Source organism: Patagioenas fasciata, chromosome 7 (assembly GCF_037038585.1).
Source record: "Patagioenas fasciata isolate bPatFas1 chromosome 7, bPatFas1.hap1, whole genome shotgun sequence".
Lineage (NCBI taxonomy): Eukaryota > Metazoa > Chordata > Aves > Columbiformes > Columbidae > Patagioenas > Patagioenas fasciata.
The window spans coordinates 25,911,508-25,919,946 of record NC_092526.1 but is presented as its reverse complement, the minus strand read 5'-3'; positions in this window follow the sequence as shown (position 1 = coordinate 25,919,946).

The window sequence follows — 8,439 nt, the reverse complement described above, 5'->3', positions numbered from 1 at the left end:
AGCAAGAAATAATTCCCATGGCTTGAAAAAGGAACTGAGAGGATAAGACTGCTAAATATGTCAATTTACTCAAATACAAGTTCCTAGAAAATCCATATATCATCAGCTGAAGGCACTGAAGATACAATTACCAATTAAGATGTCAGATGCTTATAAACTAACTTCAGGGAGAGAACTTGCATCATGACACAAAAATAAAAACTGTGATGTTTGCTTTTTCCTCATCATAATGAGTATTTATCAGTACACACAGTTCTCTTTTATTTTCATGAAGACAACAGCTAAAAAGAGTTGCATATAATTAGTAGTCAGTATTTGTGAATTAATTACGGAAGTATAAACTTATAAATGTTTTAGTACTTATATTCAAACTTACAAGGAATCCAGAGCTTAATTTTGCACTTATTCTAGGGGGAAAACAACAGGAATAATTTAATGAGATTTTTGGTTGTTCAGGTCCCCTGTTCCCTTAATAACCCCTATCCACAATAAACAATGTGATACTTTGTCCATACATTTTAAGTAAAGTGTATGGTTCTCCAGTATGAGAGTTTTGTTATGTATGTACCTGTTAGTCTACAGTATAACTTTGGAGAGTATTATTCATAGCCTTCTTTAACTCCCTGCTGAAATGAAACTTCAGGACAGTGTGTCCATGATTTCTGTGCACTTTCACTGAAAGCTAATTACAGTAGATATAAGACTGCATTCTGGTTTATCACAGGAAGTACTGTGCCCCAGAACAAAAAATAAACTGTAAAATATTAAAAATATTTACATTGTTGATGCAACTCACAGGCACACGCTAAAGTGTCTAGGGCAAATGGTGCTAATGTTGGAGCCAGTGCATTTGAACTATGGAGACCGGAAAGACAAAGAAGATGCCAACAGTGAAATCTGCAGCTCGAGCATGCACCCACAAGCACAAATAATCTAAATCCCAAACCAATGCTGTGTGGGAGCTGAGCTGCTGCCTCCCTTCAAGACACAACAGGGATTCTTTGGCCAGAACACCTTGGTGTCTCCTGTTACACCCAGGCACGAGGACCTGAGCTGTCATCACCCAGTCAAATGAGCACTCCTCAGGAACTGCAGAGAAGCAGAAATTTTACATGAAAAAAATGAATGTCAATATCCAATGATGTATGCAAACCCAAGAAATTAATGTCATTGTTTGCCTGCAAAACCCAGGACTTCTAATCCTTTCCCTGCAATCATTACAGTGAAGGTCAATGTAACTGATATCTTAGTGTAGGCAGAAAACGCTCTGCAGTGTATCAGGAAAAATCCCGTAGGAACAGATTAGCAGCTGTTCTAGAAAACCAAACAAGCCTCTAAATTAAATGCAGCTTCACTTTGATGCTCGTGAAAAAAGCACTTTTGGTGCCCTTGAGATGCCTTTCTCTAAACAGAGGTTCCCATTGTGACATTCCTGTACAGACCAATAACAACGTGGTTTTACTTTCTGTTTGATAAAGTCGTATGCTTTAAGTCTGACAACATTCATGATGCCTTGCTGCCTATCAGCACTTTGAACAAAGCTCTTTTTTTCACTAGAAAACAGTGCTGATATATTATTAATTTAGGAATAAAATTGCAGGTTATCAAATGACATTTTAGGTGTACACAAACATTCATTTTCAGGATCCAAAATTGAGATTTTGTAACAGTTAATAACCTAGTTAAACATTAAACATCATTAGCACAGTACCGCTATTGAGCAGTTGGTCACAAAACAGTCTAAAGAATATCTAAATGAAAATTCTAATATCTCTGCTAGGCGTTTCTCATTATTATACTTACTACTTCACTCTAATTTGTGGACCAAAGATCCAGCAATTTTACCTAACAAATATTAGCCAACAACGTAAGATTTTCTCTGCAGGAGAGTGTGATAATGACTGACAGAGAGTATAATAATGGAAAAATCATCTGTTGAATAGTCCATTCAAAATATTTTTCAAATTATTACTAGAGCTTAACTGAGCCCTCTTATTGCAAATTTTCAGTGGTGTTGAAGCTGTCATCCTTGGCTGATAAAAGACATCACATATAAAACACTGACTTCAATGAGATTTTGTAAAAAGAACAGAAGAAAAAATTGAAAATGTACTTAGGAACTTGATTTTACATACCTTTTTTTTTTTTTTTTTTTTTAATCTTGGCTTTTTTGTGACCTACACGAATTCAATTTTGCTGAAAATTAGAGTTTCTTAGATCTGCATTAGCTAATTTGATAGATTAACTAAATCACACCCTGGACATGCCTCTCTCATCTATTAGCAATACAGAGAGCCAAGGGCAACTCAAATCCTCATTGAAGTGCTTCCTGTAAAAGCCAGATGCTGCGTGGGATCGATCCCTGCCCCCATCCATGGTGAGGTGGGCCTTCCAGGAGATGCACAGCCAGGGTAACTGTGCTGCTGCTTCTTGACAACAGGCAGCCTCTGCCTCCCCTCTCAACTTCACAGCAATCATCCCTACAGCAGAGATAAGGAAATGTTGGCAAGGTCCCCACTGACCCCAGTGAGAGCAGCAGGCAGGTTAATGGCAGCAGCTGACAAGATCCAGGTTTGCTTTCGGCTGCAAATACATTCTGTAATACCTCAAAGACCATAACACAGAAAAGGAAATGCAGTCTCATGGAAATTAGTGAAGTGCTGACTGTTGGCTTCACCAAGTCTCCACTTCATCCACCTCTACAGCCCAGTTTTCCTGCCAGCTGAGATATCTCCACACCTCAGAGAATTGCTCGGTGTAGATATAACATCTCGCTTCAGAGCCTCACCTTGAACCAACCCCAGCACTTATCAAGCTGCTGCCACAGTCTGGGAAACAGCAGGGAGCCAGGGCTTTGATGCACACCAGTTGTGGCAAAAAACATTTCTTTCCCCTTGTTTGATTTTTTAATACCCCACTGGAACTTGTTCCCAGATTAACATATTTCACTATGTCCACATCCCTGAACAGAAGCTGCAGTGGTTAGTCAGCCTTGTGAGAGAGACATCAGTGTTGCCCTCTGACTTTGTGTCACTCAGTGGACTGAGTGAGAGCTGCTCAATTCTCTACAAATGTAGTGATTATGTGCTATCATATATTACAGGTTTTATTATGCACCTTTTTTATAGAAAGTGCTGAAAATATAGAAATCAGGTCACTTGAAATTGGTGCATGTCTTGTCTTTTCTGAAAGCACTTACCTTGTTAAAATAACAATTTACTGCTGGTGGTTAAATGAAGCCCTCGTGTTATCTGTCAGCTCTACAGGCTGCTGCAAATAAACACAACACCCCATCCTTCTGGAATTTGCTGTCTATATTTTTGATCTTGGCAAAATTGGACACTTCTATATCTATTAAGCAAAGTTCCAGATGTGTTTGCTGACACTTAAAAACTCATAAGTAGAAAATATTTTGCTCATAATAATGTTTACATGATTAGATACATTTTTAATTAAAAGTAGCAGAAGACATTAGATCATAGAAATGAAATAACTGCCTCATTACCTGATTTGTTGGAAAGATTTAACAAGAACATTTTACTCCAATAATGGTGATAGCACCAGTTTCCTGTTTAATGTATTTTTTCAGAAACATTTAGTGCACAAATATTTCAGAGCTATCTCAAACATAATATCAAGTTATTATGGAAGAGCTGAAATAATCAGAAATACCAGATTTGAATTACAAATACATCTTTTTCCCCTTTGAATCTAGGTTAGGAAAGTTAAAAGAACTTTCATTTTATTAAATGTTAAACATAAATTGGAAAATGCATAGATTGAACAAATGAAATGGTTTTAAAGCAAAGGTGTTATAAATAAATGTAATAAACAGAATAACAGCCTTAAGATATTACTTATGATTTAAAGTCAGCTGCAGCTCATGTCATCATAATTTTTAAAGTAAAGACATATTTGAAGTGTTAACAACAAATTCCAAGAAGAAAGGTTTTCAGTAAATATCAAGAATAGGCTACTACTTCACAACTGACTTCCATATCAGTTTTCTGCATGTATTTTATTCAGGCAAATTATTTAAGTAGCGAAACATACTAAGCAGAATCAAGTTTCTGTCATGATCAAAAGACTCATTAATGTATAAACTAATGCATTACGCGAGTTGAAGAGTTTTATTTTTAAAGGCTTTGTCCTTGTGATAATAGTTCCTGCTTTAACCTCCTGAATGGTGAATCCTTCAGCAATTACAAGCAGATTGTCCCCAGATGCCATGTAACTTTGTTAGGTTTATCTCAGTTTGCTTCATTTAACCTGACCCACACATCATCATCTGATTCTGATCATTGATATTTAAAAAAAAAAAAAAAGGTTAAAAAGAGTGAAATCTTTCTCCCTGCCTTTGAATCACAAACTGACATGAATTCTAAGGTGCTTTGTTGCATTTCTCAGCAGACCCTGTAAAGCAATGATGATCTTAATGCCAAATGGTTCTGTAACCAGCAGAATGTTGTACAGTCAGTGAATGAAATCACTTGGGCATTACTCATGCTTGTATTACCAGGGCTATTATCTCTTTGCAAGCATTCATTACTGCAGTGCTTCAAAAATAGAACCAACTTCACAGCCTTTTTTTAATTTAAAAGAGATTAAATAACTATCTGTATGAGGAACATGGCCTAGCTCCGTAGCTATTTGTGCATACAAAACCAATTTAAAAGCAATAGAGCAAGCTGGCAGTGGTACGATATAATAGCCCTCATTTTATAATACTACCCAGAAGTCTTGCTCAGGCAAACTAAACCTTCTGCAATGACTGTCAAGTGTTTGATTTTACCTGAACTATGAGAAATTTTGATTCAATATCTCCAGTAGACACTGCAGAGAAGATGGAATAGTTTGTAGTGCATGACAGCTCTATTCTGAGCCAATTCTTTTGACATTTCTACAGTTCCAGTGTGGACCTGACAAATTAATACCCAAGGCAGGTTGTAACTTTGAAGTTAAATGTGCAATTATTCCAGTTGAATGTAAAATGTTTTCATAACATGAAGTGCCTGTGAGGCAGCAATTCATTTACAAGACTACAAGATAGAAGATTTAACATCAGTTGTGCAAATGGCATTTTAATCTTTTCCCATCCTGAACAGAAATACTTTCAGGGCCTCCTGGAAATCAGTAATATGGCCATTCCCAAATGCTTTGCTTTTTTATAATTAGAAAATCTGATTCTCTTGCTTGGTTTAGGAATCCCCTAGTGACAATTTCCCTAGTGCTCAAGAAGAGAATAAATCTCTGTTTTAGGGGGTGTGTAGAATAAATAAAATGAATGTCATTTGTAGGCAAAGGGCTACATGTGAATGATGTGTGAATCCAGTAGAGCTGGACTTCAGTGCACACAGACTTGACTGTTCTATTTTGCATGTAATATTACATTTGCACAGTTACAGACAACAGCAACAAAAGAGCTCAGCAAATACAGAGATCTCTCAGCAAACAGAGCAGCTCACAGAAGAAAGCTAATGATTGAGGCTGAGATTATGTACCAGGAATTTTTGGCACGAATGTGAAGCTGATCACATTATGTCAGTGCCTGTATGTTTGTATACACACTGCATATAACTATATACCAATATATGAAACTATGAGCAGACGGATAACCCATCCATGCATTAGAGTCACACACACGGTAAGCAGAGCTAGCCCAAGAACTCTGTCATTCTTTCTGGTAAAAACAGCCTGAAATCTTTTCCTCAAAGAAAAGGGTTGGAGACATGTTCTGCTCAAAGAGGTTGTTTGCTTCACTGGGAGCCAGGACTATCTTATTCTCCATCACTATTTTCATAGTAGCATATCTAAATGGATGTTTCTGATTGTTTGGGATTTGCTAAATTTAGACATTCAATAAAAATGAATTAGTTGTGCTGTTCTGCATATATTGTGACTCTCTTGCAAAATAATTCTTTACACCCATATTTCTTTGCACAACATGAAATAGAGTTCTGATCCATTGAAATGAGAGGGAAGTTCCCAATATATACAGAATTTCACTAATAGTGCTAAAAACAGTGTGAAAGACATCTCAGTGAAGAACACTACTCAGATGTAAGGAATAAATATAAATGAAGCAAAAGCTCTTCTATTTCCTACTGTCAACAACAGTGTAGTTGTGCAAGTATGTCCGGGAGTAATAGATTTCAGTTCAAGTTCCCTGAAAGCCTTGCGTATAATTGTCACGTGTATATGTATGTGGCTTCTGATTGACAATATCATCTATTTTATTTATTAACAAATTGGGCCTTTTATTACCTTAACATTCTAATTTTGAATTGACAAGGAACAGCAAACCATGCAATTCAACTCTTGAGTCACAAACTTCACGTGTATCACAATTCTGTGGCCACAGATTTGTTCTTCAGTCAAGCAATATTTAGTATTGCCTGAAAACTCCCTGTGAGCCTCCTGGCTGCTGGTACCAGAGCCCTTTCCCAGGCTGCCGATCGAGAAACACGGGGAGGAGGAAACCCTCACATCAGCCACCCTGTTCAAGAGTAACGCCAGATGTGAGGCTCTCATCGAGACCCTGGCCCTGAGGAAATCAATGACCCCAAACAGATACAGTCCCTGAGACATGGTTTTAGCGCCAGTATGCTGCTAAACATGTTAGCTTTAGTGTACATCTAGGGAACTGAAAGTCTACACCTATCAAGACAGTATAGACAAAGTATAGACGAGGGGTGTCAAACTCATTTTCACTGGGGGGCACATCAGCCTTGCGGTTGCCTTCAAAGGGACAAATGTAATTTTAGAACTATATAAATGTAACTACTTCTACAGTGAAAATGAGTTTGACACCCCTGGTTTAGACAATACAGTATAGCAAGACAGTAAACTGCATCTTAAAACATATTTGAATCAATTGCTAATATGAATTAATGTAAATCAGTCCATAATCTGTTGTCAGTTAAGTCACTGTCTTGAAAATGTTTGGCTGGGTATAGTAAATCAGACTGGCCCTAAATTTCTATTTTAAGTAAATATGTTGTGATCAATCCTATAGAATAATTTTAGGGCAATCTCTCCTTTTGCATGTAGAGTTATTTTTGGAGTTATTTTTTCTCTTTCGTATTAATGAAGCAGATGAAAGTAATATTGAAGCAGATGGTTGTGGCAGAACACTGATTTCAGATAGGAAAACATGAGTCAGCCTGTATCGAAATGCAGACAGGGTAGATTAGGAAAGAACAGTGACCCTCCGAGCAAGAATTTGAAACTCACATGACAGGGGAGCCTGTGAATGCTTGTGGATATTTTGGACAAAGTGGGAACAGGTGAGGTTGCCCCTGGAAGCCCGAGTGGGCAGCGCTACCCAGAGGAAAGGAAACAGCCCATTTTTCTGGTGCTGTAGAGAGGCTGCAGCGCTGCCCCTGTCTCACTTCCCCTATTCCTCACAAGGAAGGGCACAGGTAAATCATGTCATTTTGTAAGAATAAGTATTGCAGCACCTGAAATGTGGAATGCAATAAATAATTTTGTTAAAATTCACAGATTTCAGAAGTAATACATAAATGCAGATAAGGGCTGCAACTCGAGGAAGAGTCTAGAATGAATCAATGAGAATTCCTTACCATCTAGAGGTGTGTCTGTATGTATGGCAAACCAGAAAAATGCAGAATTAATCACTACAAAGTCCCACTTCCTGTATCGTTCCTCTGTAAAGAACTTGCAATGAAGTCTGGATCTGGACGTTTGAGATTTTTTTTGTGTGCTTACACGTTTGTAATATATTCAGGTTCCTGCATACTACTGTGTCACTGTCGAATATAATTTGGCCAGGTCAGTTAAGACACTCTGGGGAAAACACTTTAAAATGAAGACTTTTAAAAGCAAGACTCTGTGTTCAACTTTGTGCCTATATTCATGGAGTTCAAAGCAGAAAGGACCACAACATACTGCTGTCTCATGACCTGCTAAACACCTGTTAACCCAATGTTTTGGGACTTCCTAATATATGACTTGCATTTAATTAGAGCCTATCCTACTGAAGCTCATAGATTCTTTATTTGAAGGAAATGTGTGACTGTAAGTACATGACCTCCAAAAACACCTCATTCTAATAACATCCAATGTTAATCTAAGGTTCATCTAGCATGCCTCATTTTTATTTTTCTGGCTTCGGCTTCCAGGCACTGGTTCTTTTTACAGCTTTTTCCACCAGTTTAAAGAATCTGCAATATGTATTTCTTCTTTTTATGTGGTGGCTATTTGAGTATGGTAGTCAAATCACCTCTTTCCAGTGAATAGACTGAATTCTTTGTCTTCCTCATTCAGAAACATTTCCTTTTTACATCCACTCATGTGGGGATTTTGCACTTTCAATACCCCTTTAAAATGTGGATACTGTAATGGAATTAATTGTTTCCATATCAGCCTTGTCAATGAGAGATTCAATTAAAATTGTTTCTCTTTTTCACCCTACACATG